Here is a 26,858-nt window from a genome sequence, read left to right on the forward strand (position 1 = left end):
AGCCCATCACAATGACCTCATCTTAACTTGGTCATCTGCAAAGACCCTACTTCCAAATAAGGCCACACTCACAGATACTGTGGGTGAGGACTTCAATATCTTTTTGGAGGGACACAGTTCAACATATAACACCACTTCATCCCCACCCAACTTAAGAGAGGTAATTGGGGAAGCTGAGCCACCTCCCATGGAGGTTCCTGTTGTCCTACTGAATATGTCACCAGTGCCCTACGAGGCCCACCACCGCTGAGAAGGAACACTCAGGAATATGCGTGCAATGCCCATGGACACACCCTAGCAAACCATCACTTGGCTTTAACATGCTATCTTGGCTTCTTTCCACTGCCTTCCCTCCTGCACCCATTCTCAGCTTTGGCCATGTGGCTCCCATGCAATCTGCGTATCAGTTTGACCCCTTTCAACTTCAGGATAGGAGAGAAGTCAATCAGAGGCTTCTGCCAACTTTGCATCCTCTTCTATGTATTCAGCATGCTTTTGTTCCTCCTCCTTTTATCCCTCGCACATTTGGGGCAAGCCAACAGGTATCTCCGAAAAGGGAATCAGGACATATTTTTGACCTCTTTCTATAGCCAGCACAATTATTAGGCGACCAGACAAACCATGAAGGTTATTGCTGACTATGCTCTTCGGCAGTTTTAAAAGTGTTTTTCAAGCATGATAGTTGCCGAACATAATTATTCAACAACTCTAACAGATAGCAACAACATCATTATTCCCAATTTACACAGGAGGAAAGGGAAGCTCAAAAAGGTTAAGAAATTCAGTAATGGACTCACCGCTCGTAAATCAGAACCAAAATATGGATTCATTTCTTCTGATGTCAAGTTCTGCAATGTTATAGGATACATAATATGACATAGTCTATATTAAATTATCAAGAAGGACTAAAAGTTTTCTTTTCTTTTTGACTCTAAGCAGTATGGTAGCAAGAATAAAGCATTATGTAATATTCCACGTTTTAAAGCATTTTCCAAAATGTTTCAATGTTACGTTTTTGTATCCTTATAGAAACGAGGTGTGTTATTCTTAGGTCCATTTTACAGATGATAAATGAAGGCAGAGGTTATGTAATTTGCCTAAATGAACCAATGAGCTGACCATGGAGCTGCAGTAAGAATCTCTACATTCTAACCCAAATACTGGCATGATTTTACAAAGAGGAAAATTCAATACAACTTCCTTGGAAAGGAAACATCTGGAAAGAAAATAATGTAAATGAAGGACAAAAAGCAGAAAATTAGATACATTTCCATATATTTTCCTGCAGGCAGAAGCAGCACACGTATATGTCGTGGATGTCGGGATGGATCCCTGGGCCATGAGAGAGGCCATTCCAGATGACCACTGTTGCCCCTGAGAACGAGTACAAGGCTATTCTAAGCATGTCACACGAGACTTGTGACTGGTGAAGGAGGAAAAATATTTTTTCTAGTTCATCACAGGACCCAGGATTCCTTTTGGTTTTTCACCACCTGAATTCATGACAGAAGGCTTCCAGAAGGAAGGGAATCTGAGCTAATTCTAGAAGAACAAACAGTTTTAGAAAAGAGAGGTAACAGACATACGTGTCCCAATACGGCCAACGGACCACTGCAGTTGGAGGGGCGTGTGTAGAGACATGGCAGTGGGAGAAGAGGCAGGAAAGAAAAGTGGCGGCCACATTATGGAGGATCTCAAGGGTCTTTCTGAGTAATTGAGATGATTCCATAAAATCTGAAGTAGTTTAAGAAGGGTTCGAGCAGGGGAATGACCTCATCCAGAGGCACTGTGTCTACTGCCTTTACGTGAATGACTCTCAAACCCACAAGCCTAGCCCTGCCCTCTCTTCCGAGATCCAGATGTGTTTTTCAGAACGCCTGCTGGGCATCTCTAGATGGGTCCTGCTGGCACTTCCAACTGGGCATGTTAGGACTCTACGGCTCCTTCCAGACCTAACAGTCTATGATTCTAGTTAAAATTGACATTTTCCCTTGGGGACACTGAAAATAAACAGAAAACAGAGAAGTCATATTCAACAGGCAGGGGGAAAAGAGCAATGTCCTTCAACTGAAAAAAAAAAAAAATCTGTTCGTCATCTCTCTCTGTGCCCAAGCTCTTAACTAAGTAATGCATCTGAGCGTGTGTGAGAACACGCCATGTGCATCCATGGTGAGGGTACCCAGGAGGCAGAACTAAACCATTCTCCAAGGACACACGCTCTCAGTGACAAGCCAGGATGGCTTTCTTGCCATTCAAAGCTGCTCCCTTGCACCTGGAGAGGCTGGTTCTAGAAACAATTTGAGTACAGAATATGAATCCTGCATTGCTAACTATTTGAAGCATTCCATGCTTCTAGACACAAAACAACTCATGCTCATCTCTAGCCAACTCACGCCATTTCTAAGGAGCAAGTAGCCCCTGAATTTCTGGGAGGCTCTGTGGTAGGGAGTTTCCCCCCAACGATGGGTAAAGAGCCTTCAAGATGTCCCTATACAAGGAGTAAATGTGTTTTCCTGTTAAACTTTCCCTCTGTTGCTGCCAAAGAAACAATATTGTGAAAACCCTCCCTTTAGCGGAGAGCAGAAGTGGCACATTAACTCACACAGTGTGTTTTGAATAAGGTGCAGTTTATAAGGCAGAGAAATTTCGCTTCTCTTTTCTGGACATAGCGTCCAAAAGCAAAAATTAAGAGTGTAGGTGGGCTGCCACGCCATACTCTGAATTTATAAAAGGTACACTTTTCACAAGCCTACCTCCATGGGCCCACATCCAACATTCAGCTTGGCTGTGACAGAAACCATCATTACTGTCCAGTCTTGACCAGAGGATCCGGACAGAACATGGTCTCCTGGGGTGCTGTCACCTCGATGCCTCTGTACCTGCTGGTCCACACCCGAGCTATTCAACTCAGCAGAGCACCTTGATGGTACACTGAATTCTCACTGAGAGTAACTTGACCTGGGCCCTTCTGTCTAAGGGTGGGGCTGCTCCGTGTATCCCAGAGGATGTAATACTAAATCACTAAAACCACAGACAGCAAAATGGCTTCAACTGCAGAAGCTGCTGTGGGCAGCTGCACGTATATCCTGACTTGTAGACTCTTCAGAGATAGTATTCAGATTCTACTTTCTTTCAGGCCACTGACCTCTAGGATCTGTGCTTCTTGGTCAGTTGGCAGTGCTGAGACACCCAGTAAAGAAAACTATGGGTCTGATAAGAGACCTGACCCTACAGACCTACAACGGCCAAGTATACATTCCAAATATGGTACAGCTCAAAGGCTATTTTGATGGATTTATTAAATATCTGTAATAAATCCATAATAAAATCCATGATATTCCCGTTGTTTTTCCTTATAGATAAAAACTGTCACCCCAAATTCTCCAAGGTCTATCTTACTCCTCTTCCTGTTCAGGAAACTCTGGATCTTCACGGCAGTCTTCCCTGGCCTCCCAAGTGGGGGTCAGGTGCCCCTCCTAGATGCTTCCACCACTTCCTGTATTTCCCTCTCATGCTGCTTATCACAATGGATTGTAATTGACTAGTTCCTTTTTAATCTACTGTACTAAAATAACTATAAACTAGCACCATGGGGTAGGGACCCTTTTCCTTTTGTCCTACTTTAGTATTTCAGTACTTAGCACCCTACTTGGCACGTAGTGGAATCTCAAAGAATGCTAGTAGAATGACTGACTGAAAACACAATCCATGCTCTGAATAACTGCTATTTATTCATCCAGTAAACGATAGGTACAATTACCTCTTACTCCATTCAGCACTAACCATGGCCCCCAACAGTTACCCGTGGCCCACCATCACAGTTACTGCTTTCGCCACCTTAATTAGGAGGGTGTCCTTACTCCAAAGTAAGGCGCTGAGCTTGCTCTGCTTGAAGTCAATCAGGAGCCCAAAGCTGTTAGAGCTTTCTCCTTCTAAAGCGCCTAGAGGCCTGAAAGAATCTTAAAACAGGGAAAGCTTTAAAAGAGAGTATGGGCAAAGCCAAAAGCGCTTGGGGCTGGGAACACAGAAACCATTTCTGGGGAGGAGGGGGTACCACCGTGAGTGGCAATTTTCATGCGGTTCTAGGCTAGCGCCCTTTAAATAAGAAGACATCTTTTATGAGACAGATGCTTGCACAATAAATTATAAATAGATTAGGGTAAGTTTATGCCACAACACACAGTCATTTAAGATAATTTAATCGAGGGTCAAAAATAATTGGGGGGGAAATGATCAAATCCACAGGAGAATAATCTATGAATGATAAAACAAATGAATCACAGAAAAGATGATCTTGGCAAAAGAACCGCTTTTGTTCAAGTCCATCAAGTAGTTTTTCCTGAAAACCTACTACGTACTCAGCACTGTGCAGGATTTGCAGAGAATGTGGAAGGAATCACTTCCATGGCCCGGAGCTCATTCCCTCTCGCTGGTCTCTAAACCCACCCCATTGACGCTGCTGCCATGTTTCCAAAATGCAAATGCAATAGGGCCCTTCAGGTTTACATCTACCACCATCGTAACCATAATCCAACATGACAAACAGGACCCTACTCAATCCCAGGGCTGAAAACCTCTCCTGTCTTTCACTCACAACTCCCCACCCATAACCTGGGACTCAGCCATACCCTCTTACCCATACTTCCCTGGGTTTAAGACTCCTTGACTCCTTCAAGCCTATGCCTTTGAAAATGCTGTCCTTTTCTACCTAGAAGCACTTCCCAAGAACATCTTGCCTGCCTAGTCTTCATAACTCATCCCTCTGAGAAGTCTTTCCTATAAACACCCCTTCATCCCTGGTCCTGATGTGATAGTCTTTACGAGTTTCCCCAGAACCCTCTGTATATCAGGGTCGTGGCACTTGACGCATGCGATTCCCCCCTCCTTCCCTCCGCCCTTGCTTCCTCTGGCCCACCTATGAACACTTACTTAGCAATTGCTCTCTACCAGGCCCTGAGCTATGCTAGGTGCTTTGGGTACAACATCTCTTAATAAATCCACACGAGACTCTTGAATTGTAGACGTGACTTGCAGATGAGAAACTAAGCTCAGAAAGGTTCAGTAGCTCGGTCAAGTTCACACAGCCAGCAAGTGGCAGAGTCAGATGCTTCTGCTCCAAGCCCTTGCTCTTGACTTCTCAACACACCAACTCACAAGAAGGTGAGAAGACTCGCCCAAGATTCCCGCCCAGACCCCCATGTTTCTTGCAATCTGAAAATCACACACATGGTTTTGACATGTGACCAGCAGGTGCAAGTTGAAGGTGTGCATGTCCAAAATCAACCGGGTGGGCACAACCCAGGCAGTCTGTGCGCTTCCCAGGACTTTCTCTTTCCTGCATGTCACAGAGACGATGTTGTAGTGAATCCCAAACAGCATCTATCAGCTCTCTACTTTATGGAATTGGTCTAAATTTCTTTGATTTTTAACCACAACTGCACCAATTCTGCAGGGTAGATGTTTCCAACAAGCATCAAATCCTCAATTGTTACCATCTTTTGTTTTGGTTTCTAGTTCTGCTAATGTAAGGGACGGCCTGTCCTCATATTTATTACTACTAGAGTAATGTCATGTTCGGGGTTAGCACATAAAATACCTCTCCAGTTTCTCTGCAAAAGATCAAAACACTTTTTTTATGGCAACATCAAAAAGAATCAACATGTAAACATGTTTCAACAGGCATTCTTTCTCCCTTCAGTGATTTCTCAATATTTGGAACACTTTATTAGTCTGTTTTGTTTACAACTGGTAAAATACTTCCTTATTTCTTCTAAGCCTTTTCTGAGACTACTATATTTGCTGACAATTAGTGTTTGGTGCCTTTCGTTTGGTAATAATACTTTGGGGGGAAAAACTACCCTAGAAGTATTTTGGTTTATCACATGGCTTGCTTTGGGAGTGAGGAAAGTGGTATATATTTTTACCTCTTCTCTCTTTCCATCCGTTCTCCCTTCCTTTCTTTCTTTTCCCCTTTAGCCTTTACTTAATCTTCCTGGTGCTACCTCCTTGTATGGCTTCTTAGTCTTTTCACTTGATTGGCAAAGAAAAATAGCATGAGATTCGAGTATAATTGCTGCCTTCTTCCTCTAAGCATGGACTTCCCACTCAAACTCCTGTCAGTTCTAGTGAGGAAAATCAGTCTACTATTTTATCACGGCAGGAGAACTGGCAGAGCAGGCCTTCTGTCTCTGCAAACCATTCAGTCACATCCAGCATTTCCAAAAGGCTTTCTGCTCATGATAAAGCCCTGTAAATGCCCAATGAACATAAAACATGCCAAACCCCAAAGACGGCCTCCTTGTACACGGGGAAACATAAGAAGTGTTCCGTTAAACTGAGGACCCACGCAAGGCTGTCCGCCATCATTGCTATTAAAAGCATTCTGGTGGAAGTAGCCAATTTAACTGAATAAGAGAAAGAAATAAGAGGTCTAAAAATTGGGAAAGAGGCAGTAAAATGATCATTATTTGCATAGGCTGTGACTGCAAATCTGAACGAGTCAGCTAAACAACTGTTACAGACAATTAGAGAATTCTGTAAGGTAACTAACAAAAGTAATATGCAAAAGTCAATAGCCTTCCTAAGTGATGACCAGTAAGAAGACATCCTACTTTTTACAATAGCGATAAAAATGTAAAATGGCTAGAGATAAATTTGATGAGAAACATGCAAGATCTAGATAAAGAAAAAAGTTTCACACTGCTGAAGGACAGAGAACATACGTCAACTGGAAAGCTCTACCCTGCTTGTCCTTGAAGAAGAAATCACTAATTCTTCCCAAAGTAATCAATAAACTTGATACGATGTCCAAAAATACCATGAGAAAGCTAACTCTGAAGTTCATATGGAAAAATAAACAGGAAGGAATAGCCATAAAAAGTGATGCAACGAGAAATAAGGAAAGACTAGCATACCAGATATTTAAAATACTTTAAAGTTCCAGTAATTAAATCAGTATGCACTGGCACACAAGTAGAAAGCAAGATCAATAGAAAAGGAAGAGACCTAAATACATACTGGAATTCAGTGCATGACAAAGTTGGCAGTGCATTTTAGTGGAAGAAAGAAGGACTTTAAATAACTGAATGGCCCCCTGGAAGAAATAAAGTCAGATCCCTAGTTCACATCCTACACTAAAATTCCAGAGCGACCAAAGATTTAAACGTGAAAAATGAAAATGTAAAAGTATTAGGATAAACCTTGAAAACCTGACACTAAGTGCAAGAAGCCAGTCACATGGGACTACACATTGTATGATTCCATTTACATGAAATGTCCAGAATAGGCGAATCCATAGAGAAAGAAGATTAGTGGTTACCAGGGGCTTTGGGGTAGAGGGAATGGAGAGTGACTGCTTAATGGGTATGGGGTTTCTTTTTGGGGTGATGAAAATGTTCTGAAATTAGATTGTGGTGATGGTTGTGCAATTCTGGAACTATACTAAAACCACTAAATTGTACACATGAAAAGGATGAATTATGGTATGTAAATTACATCTCAATAACGCTATGATTTTAAAAGTACTAAGAAAAAATATGAGACAATTTTAAAAACATAATGTTTGAGTGGAGAAGGCATAAGTATGTCAAAAAGTTAAAAGCAAAAAAAAAAAAAAGGTTTGATGAGTAAGACTATATAATTTAAAAAACAAATCCTGCAAGAAAGCATAAGAAGTCAAAAAAGAAATGGAAAAATAAAAAAATTCAAGACAAAAGGACTAGTTTTTTTGAGCTACTTTGAGCTCCTAAAAATGAATTAGCTGGAAAAGGCCCAAAAACCCAGTAAAAAATGGGCAGTGAAAGTCAATACACATTTCTCAGAAAAGAAAATAAGAATGGCTCTTAAACATATGAAAAGATGTTTGATCATCACTCTAACAAGCAAAACTCATATTAAAGCTACTAAAAGATAGTAGTTTGCACCTCTTAGATTGGCAAAGATCATGAAGTTTAGTAACACTGTCTGTGGAGAAAAGGCACAAGCCCACAGCGCTAGTGGGAGCACACATTAGTACAAATGCCAAAACGGAGGGCAATTTGGCAAGGCTCACCAAAATTAAAACGGCACATTCCTTCTGATCCAACAATTCTACTGTAGCAATTTCTCCTCCAGAGAGCCTCACTGATATAGAAAATGTTATTTATAGAAAGTAATTCACTGGAGCATTGTGCATAGTATAAAACGATTGGAAACAAGGAAAAGTCCACCAATGTGGGGCTGAATAAATTATGGCAAAACCCTACAATGGAATACTATTTAGGTACTAAAAAGAATAAGGCTGTTCCCTATGTTCTGACAAGAAAAGTTTTCAAGGATACATGGTTAGGTGAAAAAAGGTAAAAAACAAAACAGTGTGTATGGTGTAAACATTGTGTTTAAAAAACCCCGTATTTTTGCTCCTATAGTTTTTATAGTTACAAAATATCCCTATATTTGTATTTTATTTATATATATATTTATGTTTTATATTTTATTTCTATTTTATAGTTATAGTTTATATTTTATAGTTATAAAGTATCCCTAAACAGATCCACAAGAAAATGGTAATGAAGCTTGCCAGTAGGAGTGAATTTGGGTGACTTGGGAACAGAAATAAGAGACTAATTTTTCTTTGTACCTCTTATTGTACCCCTTTTGTACTTTCAGTGATTTAAAACAAATTAGTTAATTCTTTTAGTTAAAAGAAAGAAAAGAGAAACAAATATGACAGGGATACTGAAATATGAAATGAACAAAATATGTGGTCTAATTCTGCACAGTTCTTTTGGTTATTTTTAACATAGGTATATTCAAGAAAGAAATTAGTAACTTTTTAAAATCCCTTACAAGGGATCACCCAGGAGACTGATTCAACTTTCGCAAAACAGATGCATTCAGCTAAGCTTCCTATATAGAGGCCTTAGGTAAGACTCCCACCTCCACCAACACACACCCCTCCAGAGTGGGCAGGGCTGCCTCCAAGACCACGTGTCTAATTCATTCTTCATAATTCACTTAAACTTGGCCTCTGCTGCAGCTGGAGATGTGCCAACTAGACAGGTTCGTTTAGGTTTATCCTCAGGACACAAAGAAAAAGACCAATTTTGCCTGTTTCTACTCACTGAATTGTTAGGTCTCCCATTGGCCATCAGTTGAATTTAGAACAAAATGGCTGTAAAAACGTCCTGACAAACGCTACAGTGAATTCATCAGACATTCCCTTAAGTGTTTATTCTAAGGGGGTGGAGGGGAGGAGGTGTAAAGATGAAAGGGTGGAGACCCCGCCGCTCCGCCCGGCTACTCTCTGACTCTCCTTGGAAGGAGTCCTGGCTGCTCAGGCAGAATAGACTGGTCCGTGGTAATGGGTCATCAAAAATACAGGATCCTGGATTCAAAACTTTTCATATTAACCCTCTCACAGAGATTACAGCATACCTGTGTATTTTTAACCTCACCTATCAAGCAGAACTTTTTGGATTCCCTTGAAGACGCACATCTATCATGGCAAAAGAGCCGGCAAGGCTTACCTTCCCCCCTTTTATGACCTTCCTAAACCATTACAGCTGATTTTCCATTGTCCATGGGATAGGATGGAGGGCAGGGGTGGCTGAAATTCACAGGTAAACCCCAACTTTAGTTTAGTCAAAAGTGCCAACATCCTCTTTTGTAGATTAGAAAATTAACACCTTTCATGTTCTCTTCTCTTGGGTTCACAGAGGAGAGAATGGGGTGAGTGATTAGTGAGGCTTGTACACAGCTTAGAGAAACTGCTGAAGAAATAAAATTGAAAGAATTTTGAGAAACGTTCTACAAAACTCAGGCTTTCCAGCCAGCTGGGCTTCAGGGAAAATTCCTCTGAATCCTTGATGCCTTGGTTATCTAGCACATCGGTTATCTAGCACATCTAGCAGTACATCAGATACTAGAGACCAGATCCACTTGTAGGTCTAAGACTGCGGGGTCGGCGGGGGCAATGCACAAAATTCAAGGGAAAAGGAGAGAGGTGGAGGGGTCATGTCGGGGTCCCTCGAGATTTTCAAAAAGCAAGAGGAATAAATGTTCCTCCACAGAAAGCGAGAGTCATGGTAAGTTTTGAAGAGAGAGGAAAAGTTTGGAACGGGTTCCATGGGAAGTGTGACAGTGCATCTGCTAGAGAAGAAGCCATGGGGACCCGTCCCAAATTGAAGAGCAAGGATTGACATCAGGACCAACACACTGGGTTTGGGGACCTCTGAGAAGCTGTGTAAGTGGCGGGGATCACCCAGGGGTGGTGTCTGGAAAGGACTGTGTGACACAACTATTGGGAAAGCACAGTAAAACTTACAAACCATGAGACCTGGGCTGGGGATGGAGACAGTGAGCCTGAAGGCAGCTGAAACAATGAGGGCGACGGCGGGATTCAGCGGAAGGGAGGGGTAGCAGGGGGCCCGGAGGCTGTGACCAGAGAGGGGAATTGCAGAGTTGGAGGTTTCAAGGTTTAGAAAGGTCCAAAGGATACTGGTTCAAGTTGAGACACAGGTAGTAGGCGTGGCAGTGTTTGCGGGTGGCTGAAGTGAAGGAGAGACCAAATCTCAAGATGGAGAGACTGAGCAACGGGAGGGCAGAGAGTTAAGAGTCAGGCTGACCTGACACCAGCCAGCACCAAGCTTCGATGATACGCCCTCACTCAAACAAACGGGAATATTTCATCATCATTTTGTTAGGGGGAACACAAATGCTACTCCAGGTCCAAGGGCACACGATGAAGAGTCTTGGAACCATGTCCCTGACTTTCCACAATCAAATCAGAGAAAGGCTCATAAACAGAAGAGAATTCTCTGAGAGATGAACAGGTACATGACCTGGGTTAACATTATCATGAGGGAGGCAACAGAGAGCAGTGCGATTAAGAGTATATAGGTGTGGATCCAAATCCCAGCTCCTCCAGCTGCCAAGCTGAACACTTCAGGCTTTATGGAGCCTCTTTAAACCTTAGCCATCACATGTGTAAAGCAGAAACGCTGTAACACATGCATGATGCTTAGAAGAGAGGCTGGTGACAGGGAACTATATTCAGTATCTTGTAATAAACTATAATGGAAAAGAATCTGAAAAATAATATATATGTACATATATATGAATGTATAACTGAATTACTTTGCCGTACACTAGAAACTAACACAACATTGTACATCAACTACACTTCAATTTTAAAAAGTAGGTTCAGCGGTTTGCAAAGCAGAAATAGAGACACAGATGTAGAGAACAAACGTATGGACACCCAGGGGGAAAAGAGGGGTGGGGGGGTGATGGTGGGATGAATTGGGAGATTGGGATTGACATATACACACTAATATGTATAAAATAGATAACTAATAAGAACCTGCTGTATAAAAAAAAATAACAAAATAAAATTCAAAGAAAAAGAGAAGGGTTTCCCTGGTGGCGCAGTGGTTAAGAATCCGCCTGCCAATGCAGGGGACATGGGTTCGAGCCCTGGTCCGGGAAGATCCCACGTGCCGCGGGGCAACTAAGCCCGTGCGCCACAACTACTGAGCCCGTGCTCTAGAGCCCGCGAGCCACAACTGCTGAGCCCACGTGCCACAACTACTGAAGCCTGCGCACCTAGAGCCCGTGCTCCGCAACAAGAGAAGCCACCACAATGAGAAGCCCGCTCACCGCAACTAGAGAAAGCCTGCGCACAGCAACGAAGACCCAACACAGCCAAAAATAAAATAAATAAATTTTAAAAAAAGAGAAAAAAGAAAAAAAATAAAATATAATATAAATAAATAAATAAAAAGTAGGTTCAAAAAAGAAGAGAGGCTAGTGGTTTGTGATTAGTAGAAGTTAATTGATGTTCTTACTCTTACACAACTACGTACTCAAGGAAAATTATTTTTAAGAGAGTGAGATAGGTAAGAAAAGAGAAGAAACAGTAGTGAAGCAAACAAATGTATGAAAAGGAAAAAAAATCATTATCTTAATTCCTAACTGCTTAAAAGTAAGCTACCCAGAGAAATGAAAACACGTCCCCACAAAAGCTTGTTCAGGAATGTTCATAGCGGCATTATTCATCACAGCCAAAAAGCAGAAACAACTCAAGTGACCATCAACTCACGAATGGATAAACAAAATGTGGCCTCTCCATACAATGGAATATCATTATCATAACAAGCGCTGAGTACTGATAACAAGCTACAGTGTGGACAGACCTTGAAAACAATATGCTAAGTGAAAGGAGCCAGGCACAAAAGTCCACATACTGTATGATTCCATTTATATAAAATGTCTAGAACAGTCAAATTTGTGGTTGCCAGGAGCTGGGGGTGAAAGGTCAGAGGAAAATGGAATTCACTGCTAATGGATACAGGGTTCCTTTTGGGGGGTGATGAAAATGTTCTAAAATTTACTGTGGTTAGAGTTGCACAATTCTCTGAATACAGTAAAAAGCACTGTGTACAGTTTAAAAAGAAAAATGTTAGCTACACGGTTCTGAATGCTTCCTGCTTCCCATCTCCTGAGTAAAGACTCTTCGTCTTCCCTGGATGAGAGGTCCTGATGGGCAGAGCATATGAAATGCACCATTCCAGCAGTTCCTTTCCTTATAAATATCAGAAGATATTGATCCTCCTCCTGGAGACATTCTCAGGTAGGTGTCAGGGAGGTTATTTCTCTTCTCCTTTCTCTCTGCTTCTTCCAATCTTGGCTACTGCATTCTGTTTCCCCAGGCGTACAGTGGGTAAAAATCAATATCTTCTTGATCTTTCACAGGCAAAAGCTTTAAGGTGGATGGGCCTTTTATACACAGTTTAAAGCTCCTGAAAAATACCGAGGGGGCGCTCGGAAGCATTGGTTTTTGGCTTCTCCACACCACGAGGACAGAGTTCCTAAAAACAGTGTTTCCTCCAAACTACTCCACTGAACAGCCAACATCGTTTTCTTTGGGGAACAAACTTCAAGGAGAAAGTACTGAAAAACCATTCCCCACAGTGCATTTGCTGTTTGACTTATCTGATAAACATGCCAATAATTACCTAAAAAGTAACCTCATAATACTACTGGTTCCAGGAAACCAAGCTTTTTCATAAATGTCCACAAGTGTTTTTAAGGGAATACTGATGTTAAAAAATCAGAAGGCCAATTTATTCCTTTGCAACAATAACCATCACAACAATAATAATGATTATTATATATTTCCACATGACTCTGAGGGTCTCTGGGTAATGCTGGCTTTTGTCCACACACACAAAATGCCTTTATTATTTGAACAGTCCAGGAATCAAATATGGAAGCATTGCTCAAGGAATTTCCATGTAAACCATTTTAAAACATAATGAAGTCTTTTTAAATGTTAGTCTCTTCATGTTTCAGCTTCAATGTTCAAGGCCGAATATACGAAACAAATGATAAAGCATCATGTTTTATAACAAGTTACTCTGGTCAGTGGTGTGCCAGCTATAAGACATAAAACTTCTACTGAGACAAGCACTTTAGGAAACTGTAAAGTAGCCCATTGGGCCCAATTTCCACGAAGAGGTGCCAACCCCATTAGGTGTATACAACCTACAAATGAATCCAAGCGCTATGGGAGCTGGTAACTGCATGCATGACTCTAGATGGTGGGGAGCGCGGGGGTAGCGGGACGAGAGGGAGTGTCTAGGAAGCAAGTAAAAGGATTTTTCATGACATTGCAAATTAAGAGAAGTTTATATAAGATTTAAGTCGAATAACAAGAATAAATCTGTCATGTATCTCTAGGTATCTAGAAATCTAAACTGGAGCTGGGCATAAAACATAAATCCATTCAACAATGATTTATAGTCTACACTTGGCATTTCATGTTTTTGCATCTAAATGTTAAGAAGTACAGCACCCTATTCTGCTTTTGCTTGGGTAAGGTTGAAAAATTCAGATGGTACCATGTTTCTCGTGGGGTCTTAAAAAGGCGGCTTCAAGAGTTCCCCCTTAATTAATGATTTCTGTTGGCATTTTAGAACTCTTGAATTCCCCTAAACATCCTCTTGCAATATTGGAATAACTTCTAGCTACTCTTGTAACATTAACAGCAGTGTACTTATGGGAAAATATATATGTCTTTTATATGTTTTGACAGCCAATGCTCAGTAAAAACCTGACAGTATTTGATTGTAATGCCTCACTTTTATATAGTACTCTACCGTTCATAAAGGGCTTCTTTGTACTAAACCACAGCTTTGCTGTTCAATTTCTATAAAATGCTTTCAAAAGTATTAGTCAATTAATGAACATTTACCATAAAGGTGATCTGGAATTTATGAGGACAGCTCGGGGGAAAGGGATTGCAGCCTGGAGACGGCAGAAAGATCATGACATCAAAATTATTCTCATAGTTTTGACAGTAAAGAAAAACCATCAAGAGACACGACAAACTTAAAACCAAAAGGAAATGTTTCTTACATGGGCTGCAGTACGGTTTTAAACAGAAGGGAAAGATCATTACACATGACTGCTATTCACTAAATATTAACTACACTAGAATCAAAATCTGAGCCTGCAAGTACAAGTCAGAATAATAGCTGAAACAGTTTCTTAACATTGCAGGGGTGCATGCATGTTCAAGGCGGGGAACAATGTATTCTTTTTAATATGGAAGCACTTCACCCTGACAATCTAACTATGACAAGCTTACACAGTCCTCAGCATTCTACCTCTGAACAGAACAGCATCAGTAACATTCATGATCATATTCTGTCAGCTGCTCTGCTAGCAGCAGAAATTTTTACTTGTATATGGATAGTAAGTTCCCCAAGAAGGGGCATTTCTAAGGCCAGGGTTCCATCTTTTTGCTTCACAATACGATGCTAGCAAGAATATTTCTGTGCACACATTACACGTACATACGGATTAGAAATAAACAAGGTTCGTAATCAGCAAATGGGCTCCGTGGAGCAAATAACTGATTCATCACATATTTGTAAAAGCAAATATAAAATCCATGAATTATGTCTCTGTACTGACAAACTATAAACTGCTTAGAACTTTTACATTAACAAGGCATTCTGCTGTGATCAGTTGGATTTTTCCCTTTATCTATGAAACACACACAGAAGAGAATTACAAACTTCAGAGTTCTCTAACCTTTACAAACCAACACAGTAATTATATTGCAAGATATCTGACAGCCCAGGGTAATATGAGAAGAGAATTCCTTTTTTCCCCACTTCCTTTAAATAGCTCTCAATTTTTCTACAATTTAAAGACTGCCTGAGCAAAAGATTTTCATAGCTATGAATCCTACTAAAGATAAATTGGGAGATAAAATAAAATCACTATTCCAATTCACAGAATATTTGAGGCTCCTCCAAAGGAAATGTTTCTCAACACATAAAGACAGTATTAAATTTTAAGAGCGAGGCTATTATCAAAATGAAGGCACAGAAAAGTAAACACAAGTTAACTTGACAAGCCCATACTGATAAAGCGCAGATAAATGTTATCTCTGGGTTACATGCCTAGTACACGCAGTCCTCAACTTATAAATGAATTGTGTACAGAAAGTTCGTTTCTAAGTCAGTTGTTTGGAACTCCAAACTCATTTTCTCAGAGAAACGATGTTATAAATAAGGCTTGATCTTATAGGAAGGCAAACAAGAGCTATTAAGCCCATAATGTAGACAAATTCTAGTACTGACAGCTCTCAAGCAAGCTGCCTCTATGCTAAGCAGGGAACAACAGGTACCAGAATCAGGAGGAGGTGGGGGAGAAGACGGTTTCTTCTTCCTTACCTGGAACTTTTAAGTTCTTTCTGGCATCTGCCTGCCTTTCTTTATGTGCTCCCCCCACACACACACCCACCTTCTGTCTAAATGCTTCACCTGAGCCCATGTAATAGAGCATGAAAATGATTTTATATAGGTAACCCTCAACCCCTCTACCCAAACTCCTCTTCTTGTGTCCAGCCATCTGACAATCAAAGGCCAATAAATAGTTCAGTTCAATCAACACTTGTTTTCAGAGTTTTCAAGGGAGATATAATCTTGGAAGAGTGGAGTGGGGAAAACCACCACACTCTGAGAATAGAACACAGACAGTGAGCCATCTGGAAGGACTGGGGTAATTGCAGGAATTCCTTTGCTATTTAGTAATGTTAACAGGAAGAGGACCCAGCTCCCGGGACGTACAGGTGAAAAAACTCAAGTAGAAGTAGTTTCCTGACCAATAGGCACAAACAAAAGCCCAGGATGGTGGTGGAGGTGCCATCTCCTAGGAGCAGCATGTACAAAGGTCCTTGCCTTTCCTTGTGAAGCCACACGACTGTTTGCTCTTCTTCCCATTGAAGATAACATCAGGGAATGCACGTTCAGATCAAGAGGGTTTGAAGGATGCAGAGTCCTGATACATCGACTCAGTGGGATCCTGATTTTCCGAGGACACATGTATTGTGATATCCTGCAAATAACTGGGTACTCACCCGTGTACACACCCAGGGTGCAGCTGGGATGGAGGCAGAGGATGACACCCGGCTGGGGAAGGTATCCAGTTGAAGCAGAGGCTGGTTTGTGTTTCAACAAACCAGCTTCCCTGACATACAGGTTGACATTTCCCAGCTTTACCTGCAGTTAGGTATGTCCATGGGACTAAATTCTGGTCCAGGGAAGGTGAAAGAGAACGATGTGCGCCACGTCCACTAACAAACCTCCAATGAAAATATTCACTCTCTCTCTCTCCCCCAACTGCTGGCCAAATTGCCGCAAAAGATCGTGAAGTTCTCCCATTGACCCTAGGGAACAGCTGAGCCGAGAGATGGAAGGACTCTGGGTCTGGGAATCACCACCATGTGGACACCTCCACCCCCAACTGTGGAACCCAAGTTAACTATAACATGATTGAAAAAGAAACTTCTATTGTGTTCCTCCCTGAGGGTTGGGTTGTTTTTTACTGTGACATCCTTGCCCTCTGCACCATCACCTTTTTGTTGCATCTCAGGAAAAGTCCTTTATGTTCGCCTATCCTGAATAATCCATTAAGCTGGTCTGTCTCCAAACTAAATGGCCTCACCCCGCTGAGATTTTATTATGCTTCTAGTTTTTCTAGTTTTCCTTCTTCCTTCACTGTGGTCTGTATATTTAATACTAGAGAGCCTTCTTACTCCTTTCAGTCTGCTTGGGGAACTGGATAAGTAAACTTGTTAAATCATTAACCTTCATTTGAGTGTCCTTCTAAGCCAACAGGGCTCTGAGTATCTCAGGACCTCACCTACAGGGTCAAGTACAGGATTTTGGGTCTTTCATTTTTCTCTTTGCTGAGAAGGTTTTTTCCTATTATTTCCTGATTTCATAAGTAGATCAGGGTCGCAGAAGTATGTCTGCTGGATAAGAAAACTAGGATTGTATCATTTTTATGACAAAATTCACAGAAGTGACATCACTTGAATTTTGTTAAAAGCAGCTTGCTCACTTCGTCCTCTTATATATTCATTCATTCAGTTTACTTTTAATGGGAAAGGGGAGAAAAAAGACTAAAGAAGGAAAGATGAGAGTGGAGAAGAGAAAGAATCTATAAACATCCCCCACCTCTCGCTCTGTAAATCTCCCCCGTATTTCATTATTGAGTTGTTATAAGGTACAGTAAAACTCTAATATAAATTTAAACAGATTTTGTCTAATCCTAAAACTTGGCTTTCTATCCTTACTCCTTCCAGCAGCAATTTTCTGGCACTTTCCACCCTCATGTCTTTGTTGCATCTCTGAAAGGCCCACGAGGTTGAATGGTCATGCACTTCCCACGTGGCGTCTTAAGAAATAATGAATTAACCTGTTTGATGTGTGTGCACCACCTCTTTGACAAAGGATGACCTGATGGATTTCCCAATCCTTATGGAACTCGCCTGAGGGTTACAGAGCAGAGATTCCATCTGCCTTTACCTTGCAACTTTTTTGAGAATAAGTTCAAAATGGTGCTCCAAGGTCAGCATGTGACTTCCACTTCTGCTGCCAAAAGAAAACGAGTCACCCACTGTGGTAAATGCACTCAAAAGCTTCAGGCGCTCTGAGAAGGGAAGAAAAGTGACTGGCCTCTATGGGACTGTGGAAAGACCCACTGGACAAAGTAAGTATTTTTCTATGGAATCTTTACATAGAACCATTGACTATGATTACAATGTTTTTAAAGATTTTTTTGATGTTGACCATCTTTAAAGTCTTTATTGAATTTGTTACAATATTGCTTCTGTTTTATGTTTTGGTTTTTTTCTCCTTTTTTTCTTCTTCTTTTTTTTTTTTTTTGGCTGTGAGGCATGTGGGATCCTAGCTCCCCGACCAGGGATCGTATCCGCAACCCCTGCATTGGAAGGGGAAGTCTTAACCACTGGACCGCCAGGGAAGTCTCTACAATTACAATTTTGAAATAAGTTCCCTACGAAAAAATCCTGAAGTCAATACATTAGTTAAAAAGGACATAAAAAGCTTCTTTATCCTGCCAGTTTGAACATATATGCCTCCACAGCAGGCCCACAAAGGGGGCCCCGCAGTCACTTTCCAGAGTATTCTGCCATTGCCAAAGTCCACTTTACAAAAGATGTCATTTCTTTTTACATTCTCCACAAAACATCTATTCATATTATGAAACACACTGCCATTTAAACCATGTTTTAAACCCACCGTAGGCAAACTCACATTCCATGGAGAGTTCTCATCGTTAAAAAGATATTTGAAAATTAAGTTTACGTGCTGTAAAAGTGATACTCAATTCTGGGCTCGAATCAGAACCACAATTTTATGTTTTTTCAAGAATATCAAGCAACTTCCATTTATAGTTAATCATAAAAGGGGTTAACCTTCTCTTCAGTTGCCTATTGTCAATAAAATGTGTATTTAGCCTAATCCCTGATTGCTATCAAAGAAGGGCTATGTTAGAAACATAACTTGAAATGTTGACTAAGAGAGGAATGGAAACCTTCAGAGACCTTCCTTTAAGACACAAATCTGATGACTGCCAGCCATGATCAAATGTGTAAGTCCAAGTATGCACAAGGGAAAGACACCGACGATTATGCCCCTACCCTGATGTTACCCAAGCCCCAAGACTAACTCCCGACTGTAGGGGTAACAGGTCACAACTGCTGATTTGGAGGCTACCAGCTTACTGCAGAGGTACAAAAATAGTGTCATCTTTGAACTATCTGTGGACATGTGTGTAATAACCGAGGAAAACAAGGAAATGAACGCTACCGAAACTCTTTCCTAAATTACACAGATTGAGGGACAAGCCCAAGAGAAGAGAAGAATGCCATGACTAAACCCAACCGGAAGAGCATTCATTATGAGCCCACTCATTATAGCAACAAGTGAAAAAGACACAGAGCCTGAAGATTAGCAGTTTCAATTAAGCACGCAAGCTTACCTTTTCTATTTCTTCTTCCATAAAGTTCATTGTGCTTTTATGGTATTTTAGCTTTCATGTTTGGGACCCCTGGGACCCAGGGACCTCTACCTTGGCAGAGTTAAAGGAGTATGTGTGGGTTTTTCCTCAATAAAATGGTGATTTGATAGAGAGGTTTTCTGTGAATTGAGTCTGAACAGTAGGCCTGACATCTTTATCAAGCAGAGAGAAATGCCAACTTGAAAAATACTCTACCACTGTTCATGGCTGCTATTAAAAAACAGAGTAATCCTCTCCCTTCTTTTTATTTGGAAGACAGGGACCGCTTCGGTGGGTCTGACCTGGTCATGTATAAATTCATTCAGTCCAGCTCAAGCCATGGACTTTCCTGCTCCAAGTCTCACTGTAGGCACACATTGTGTTTATACTCTATTTAATCCTCCTTCTTCACCTACAATACATAATTCTCCAATGTAGGCACTCAAATATCTGCAGAATGAAGGATTTCAATTACTGACATCAGCACCACCTGTCTGTAAGCTTGACCCAGGGATTTTCATCGACTCCTCCTCCTCCATTCCCATATTCATCAATCACTACATTCTATGATTCTACCTCCTCAAACGCTTTTGGATATGTTGCTTCCTCTTCCTTTTCAGACACCCCCATCCTTCCCAACCCAGGCCTCAAATGAATAGGCTCTCATTACCTACTTCTAACTCTTAACCCTCTGACCTCCATCTTTCCCAACTCCAGCCACCCTGGATACCCTGTCACCAACTGCATATATATATATATATATATGCATTCCTTGCACGATATATATATATATCGTGTCACTGAGTTATTTCCTTGAACAAGAACTTGCAACTCTGCATCACCTGCCCTATTAACTTCAAACTCCTCTGCCAGGTCTTAATGATCCTCTCCTCTGTCTTCCCCAAAGCTGCCCAACTTTCTTTCACACTGATCTCCAGCAGAAATACACACATCACTCAGCCACAAAGGTCACCTGCATCCTTCCCTCGTGCCTTTGTCCCTGCTGTCCCTGCAACTAGAACAACTTCTCAGTGTGCCCCATCCATCATATCTAGCCCTCCTTTCAAGCTGCAAATCAGGTTTTCCTTCTCGAATGAAACTCTTCCTGGCCACTTCAATCCCCAGCCATCTCTCCTTCCCCTCAATACCCACTCAGCCTAGAGCTGGCCCCTCCATCACAAGTTCTTAGCTGTATACTGCCATGTATGGCTCTGACTTGCTTCTTGTGGATTGGTATTGCACCCTTCAACAAGATTTTCATAAAGATAATTTTAGATTTACAGAGAGTTGCAAAAGCAGGAGTGTTCCTTTGTACCCTTCATCCAGCTTCCCCTTAAGTCAACATCTTACATAACCAAAGAACAATTATCAAAACTAGAAAATTAACCTTGGTCAGTACTGCTAACTAAACTATAGAATGTACTAGGATGTCACCAGTTTTTCCACTAATGTCTTCCTCTGTTTCAGGATCCAATCTCGGATTTCACCTTGCATTTAGTTGCCATGTCTCTTTCATCTCTTCCAATCTGTGGCCATTCCTCAATCCTTCCTGATCTTTAAAGAACCTTGACACTTTTGAAAAGTAGGTGTCTGATTCACTGGATTGAGTCATTGATTCATTCATCAAACAAATGATGTTTAGGGCCTTGTCTTAGGTGCTAGAGTGACAACAAATAAAACAGTTCCTTTTTTCAAGATGTTAACAGCCTAGTTAATAGAAATTCATGTGACTGTCTAGAAGTCCTTGATAAAAGTATTTGGAGAGTACAAGTTTACTCCAGTTTTCAAAAGTTCGCTTCATGGCACTTTGCTTTTACAAAAGACCTATATCAGCACCTATTTTTGCTAATGGAAAGAAATCCGAGGAGGATTTTGGCTTTTATGAAAACAGGTGAAAAGGGGAAATGGTTTTAGCACTGGTTTTGCAGCAGCCGTTACAGTGGCAGCGCACACCCCCAGCAGAAGAGTGGCACCACCAAGCTCCTTCCTGGAACTACAGTAAGCATCTCAGCATCAAGACACCATAGGTTTGAACTGTGTCTGTGAGCATCTGTGCTTTATCTCCCCATTTGTTTTGTGCAGCCGTTAGCAAGATGTGTCCTAAGGTAATTGCTTCTTCGCTTTAAGCCATTTCGGCTTACGAAAGGTTTCACAGGAACACTCTACTTTCGGATAGCAGGGAAACCTGTACAGTGATGGGTCAAATGGCAAGATTGTAAATTTTACCTGGAGAAGAAAACATAGGGTGACAGGCAGGCAGGAAAGACTTTCTTAAGAAAAACAGCATTTTGTTCCCCTTTTTACTCCACTGCTCACTCTATAAAAATAGTGGGCATATAAAATATCTAGAGACAAATACTATCATACAGTTAGCGGGTACACTCTGCCTCTGCATCTTCTAAACTAATTCCTAAAATCAAACACCTCAAGGGCACACTTTTTAGGAAGATTTCATGTAGTAAACATAGACTCTTTATATAGTGACTATGTGCTTTACTAGAAAATTCGCAAACGGTTTAGGTAAAAAAAAATCTGAGAAGCCATTTGTCTTAATTCAGTTTTCAAATCCAATTTCATAGTTTTTATTCCTTCACAGGGAATAATGAAGAGCAAATAAGAAGCATCATCAGTCAAAGATGGACTCCCTAAGTTTCTTTACTTAATTCAGTTTTCTAGTACTGCTCCTACTGTATTTTCCAAACAAAGCTGTTCTTTTCTACATGTGATAGTTCAGCCCTGCAAACACCCTCAGGAATAATAAACAAACAATCGGGCACATTTTCTGCCACAAATTTCACTCTGCAATATTCTTTATCCGAAGCATTTTGAATTCCAAGCAAGCAGAGACACGTCTGTATCGCAAGACCTGCACACAATAGAGAATGTGTATTTTTAGACCTTTATTGACACTTAAATCTGTTAATATTTAACTCCTACTACTGTTCTAAAGGAGGAATAAGCAAACTCTCCTGCACACACAATGTTACACCAACCACTTTAATTCTAATAGTAAATGCTGCCAAAAGGAATTCTACTTTCACTATTTTATATCACCCTTTCTAACTAATGTCAATGTGTCTTTTCCATGGGAGGGTACATACAACAGATGCACCTATGTGCTATATCTGTGGATATCTGCACAAATGCACACATATTCATGAGTGCAACATGCAAATACACTCATACGCATACAGACTGGCCCCCACGTTAGTATCCACTTATAAATAGAGCTTGTTGCAGTCCCCGACTTGCATGGGAATACCCACAAACAGCACCTAATCCAGCTGATTTCCTTTCGTTAACTTTTGTAGGAGATTAAGATAAAATACTAAAAAAAAAAAAAAAGCCCAGTAGACACTTCATGGAGTCTGTGATTAAGAAACACAGAAGCTAATGAGACAGATGGGCTGCTGCATAAAGGGAACTTCAGCACGCCAGCCCACACGTTGTAGAGATTTACTGTGCTTCACCTTTTCCGTTGCAAAGTCTTCATCATTTAGCATCCTACTTATTGGAGTCTTGTCCCTCGCACAGACCCCCTCCTATTTCTGCCTAAACCTCCTGAAATGAGGATTATTAAATAAAACAAGACAACATTCTTTTTTTCAATCTGTTATTCAAGGTTTACTCAGAAGCAATATTTACTATAAAATCATGGGGTTTCTAGCTCAACAGATAGTGGACGACTCTGTTAACAGAGCTGGCTGGAAAAGTTTTAGAAAAATCCCATAAACATAGAAGAATTTCCGGGCCAGAAAAACGAGGAGCTGAAAAAAAAATTCACGTATATTTTAAAATTATTCACAATAGATTTTTCCTCTATGTGATTGGTCCTCTAAGTTATCCTCACACACACAGGTGATCACTGCCCCTAAGAGCTTCTCCATAAAAACGGTGCATATTTACAGAAATAACGTATGTGGAGGGCCTTACAATTCACCATACATTTTCTATGCATTCCTACACTTGATCCTCACAGCACCCCTGTGAGATATAATTATCTCTATTTTACAGATTTAGAAAAAAAAAAAAAACCCTCAGATTTTAAGTGATTTCCCCAAGGTTACAAAGCAAATAAATTGTACAACTGAAACTCAAAACCAGAATCTCTGTTAGCAAATCTCCTTTTTTTTTTTTTTCCACAACACGAATTTAATTTTCCTTGAATTCATTTTGGTTCTATTTTATAATAGTAGACTATAGGAACTCTGCTCCTTACCTAAAGATTTTATACGCTTCTAAATGAAACTATAGATTTTAAAATTTTCCCTATATATATTTTTAAAGTTTTCTCTTTTCTGGTTAAATTGAAATGCCCTGGTTCCTTTAGTATCTGCTTCCTTTATTCCCTGGAATCTCCCTTTTGAGAGATCTGATGTCCTATTATCTGATGATCTGATTATTTCTGTGTTGACAACTCTTCTGTCTGTGCTTTTTAAAAAATTGTTGTGCACATTGCTTAGTATTTTTCAATTTTATCCACTACAACTTCCATGATCTTGCTCTAATATGAATCACAATGGTAACTTCCACTCTAGAAAACTTAAAGAATTCTCCATTTTTATTCAACTGCATTCGTCTACCACGTACATTTCTTGAATCTTCCTCCCCAGTCACTGTTATTGCCAAGATCTTTGAATTAAAGAGTAGGGCTGTCCTTTCTTTTTGGGGGGGGAGGGGTTGTCCTTTCTTATCTGCAAGTTCATCCTGCCTGAGCCATTTAAAAGGTGCTTTAACATAACAACTTCTCAGCGTAGTATATTCTGATGTCATAAATACTACACCATGACATTATCCTATGCAGGGGGCAAAACGAGGAGATGGCTCTGAAAGACAGATCTATTCATGTGCCAACACAGCCTGATAATTAGATCACTGGGAAAAGAGAGAGAAAACTCACAAGATTATAGCCAAATGGGCTATCAGACAAGCCCCCTCTCTGGTGTGTGTAGGAGATTGCTGACTGTGGTCACCATCGAGCTTCAGGAGCTGAAGTCCACATTGTCTAACCCGTAGAGATAATCCAACTTCAGGGCATCCCATCCTCCCTTCCTGTTGCCCAACTCTGCTTTCCCAGCTCTTTTAATTGGATTATTTTGGAATCTGCTATTTCTGTCTCACTCCTTTCCCCAAACTGTCATATAAGTACTGCAGCTTGACTATTACACAGCTGCCAAATTTCCCTCCAGAGATGGCTGTATTTCAGTGGCAAGTGAAGTGATGCTCTCTCTGTGACATCTGAATACTAGCTTAAGAGGTTCAGCATCTGGAGGGGGTTGCCTTGGTGCAGGAAGGAAGTGTTTTGTTTTGTTTTATCATCATCACTTGAGGGGCAGGTCATTAGCTCCACCTGAACATGAAGGAGGAAACAAACCAAAAAACACTCCACACATATACACAAATGCATGGAGAGAATAGAAAGGGTGACTGGGACTTTTCATGGCTTCTTTTCTATGGGGACTTCAAAGCCTTAAAACATCAAGGATGTAAGATGATGATCTCTTTTAGAAGCAGAAGAAGCCTCAGAGAGTAGTCCGCTCATGTTACAGATATAAAACTTGCAGGCACAAAGTGAGTACCTTGTTCAAAGCTCTCCTGATCCCCAGACCCAGGGCGTTCCACTTGAACTTGGGTTCAGCCATGGATGCACTCAGAGGATCACATCTCCACCAGTGGAACCAAACACAACCCCAGCTTCTAAAGCATATGATATCAGTACTTAATTTCTTGTGTTGTTTGGTTATATTGATTTATTTTTGATACTCAAGAAAAATCTCTACCAGAAAAAACAGAGTGTGAAGTAGCAGGGAGAAACAACAGAGTAGAATTAGTAGCAGCAGATGCTTTAACCATGTGCCAGGCCAGGAAATGTTCTAAAAGTTGACTATGTATGTAATCTTCACAGTGACCTGTTGTCCTCACTTTAAAGAAAAATGAAAGATAGAGAAGAAAGAATACTTCCAAAGAGAAAACAGGAGGCAGAGTAAATTGCCAAGTCATAGAAACAACCTTCCCAAATTTTACTCAAAACACTTAGTGAAAATCTAAATAAATATCAATGATATACTTCTCATTTAATCTAAAGACATAATCCTTGATACCACTTGGCATCTAGAGGCATGCATCTTTTGTTTCTTGCTAACTCAAACAGAAGAGTATATTACTCCCATGAATTTCTATATACTATTTCTAAATCTTACAGTGATAATGGTTCTTTCCAATAATCAATGAACAATCAATGACTCGCTATCTGAACCCTGGTGAAATGAAAGGCACTAATGATATTTGAGGGGGTCTTGAGTTGGGGGAAAAGGGGACTAAATGATCTTCACGTTCCCTTCAACCTCTAAATACTATACCACCAATGGCTATAATAGGTAATATTCTAGAACTTAGAAAACATATTCAAATACTTCATCTCATTTGATAAACTCTAAGAGAAAAAAAAGAGAGTAATTTAAAAAGTACCACAGAATACTGACACTTTGATATTTCTACACCTAGTCATCACTCACACTTTGACTAGTACAGTTTGCCAACACTGAGAGCAGCATTAGTGTATCAGGAGGGAGGAAATCTCTGCAGCATTATGCTTCAGCATCCCAACGTGGAAAAGAAAAAAAATAAAATAAAGCAGTAGGCTTTGGTATCAACCATTTGCTCATGTGTTTTACTGTCAGATGACAAAATATTCTACCTCATTTCATGAAAGGTAAGAGAACTATGTGAATGTTTGCACACTGACACAGTAAATTATATTTATAAGATTTTTCAAAGAATAAAATGCTTTATACAGAAGTCTCGTAAATTATTTTAGATACTCGAATACACTCCAAAATAGTTTTGAAAAGCTATGCCTACATATAAAACACTATGTACCCTGGAGCCTCTGTCTCTACGTTTTTCATTTTGCCATGAAAAACATCATTAAAGTGTCTCAAAATAATACCTTCTCCCAAACTAGCTATGAGTTATGCAGACTACCTTCAGACTGAAGGAACTAGAGTGGAAAAGAGAAGAATATATTTATGCTAAAAGATGATTTTGGAGAAGATCTCTATTTTAAAGATTTAATGAATATCAATAGGGTTTTCTTAACCTTGGAAATGTACATTGCAAATCCCAGTGTGTGTGTTGGGGGCTTGGGTGGAATGGGTTGGGAGTGGGATGGACAATTAAACTAAACGAACTGGGCTTGTCAAAGAAAGGAAAAGTATTTGAGTAAAATATATGGTAGAAGTTTGAGCCCCAGAATAAAGCAGTTGACTAGGGAGCAATAAAGCGGAAGAAAAGGGTCCCTCAATGATAGTAAAGCCAAAGCCAAAAATGTAGCCTTTACCAAACCCATGTTGAAGGTCAAAGGAGATAAAATAAATCTCTAAGTGGATTTTATTATTTAAGAGACCACTAAAAGCAACCAAGAATGGAGGGAGGAAGGTAAGAAGAACCACAATCCCACAAACAAGCTGAGTGGAAGGGTACCAAAATACTAAAGAGGC

The 26,858-nt window shown here is 40.5% G+C and overlaps 1 protein-coding gene across 7 annotated transcripts in view; it reads right to left on the reverse strand.

Annotated features, from left to right (window-relative positions):
* Positions 1-26,858, reverse strand: part of ATXN1 (ataxin 1) — a 396,430-nt gene that overhangs the window by 212,896 nt on the left and 156,676 nt on the right. Inside the window, exon 6 of one of the 7 annotated variants that reach the window (XM_036868326.1) lies at positions 798-848. The exons of the other annotated variants lie outside the window; for them this stretch is intronic. The gene's annotated coding sequence lies outside the window, so the exon portion shown is untranslated. The remainder of the gene's footprint in view (positions 1-797; positions 849-26,858) is intronic. 7 annotated transcript variants of the gene reach the window in all.

The sequence above is a fragment of the Balaenoptera musculus genome, chromosome 11, assembly GCF_009873245.2.
Source record: "Balaenoptera musculus isolate JJ_BM4_2016_0621 chromosome 11, mBalMus1.pri.v3, whole genome shotgun sequence".
Taxonomy (NCBI): domain Eukaryota; kingdom Metazoa; phylum Chordata; class Mammalia; order Artiodactyla; family Balaenopteridae; genus Balaenoptera; species Balaenoptera musculus.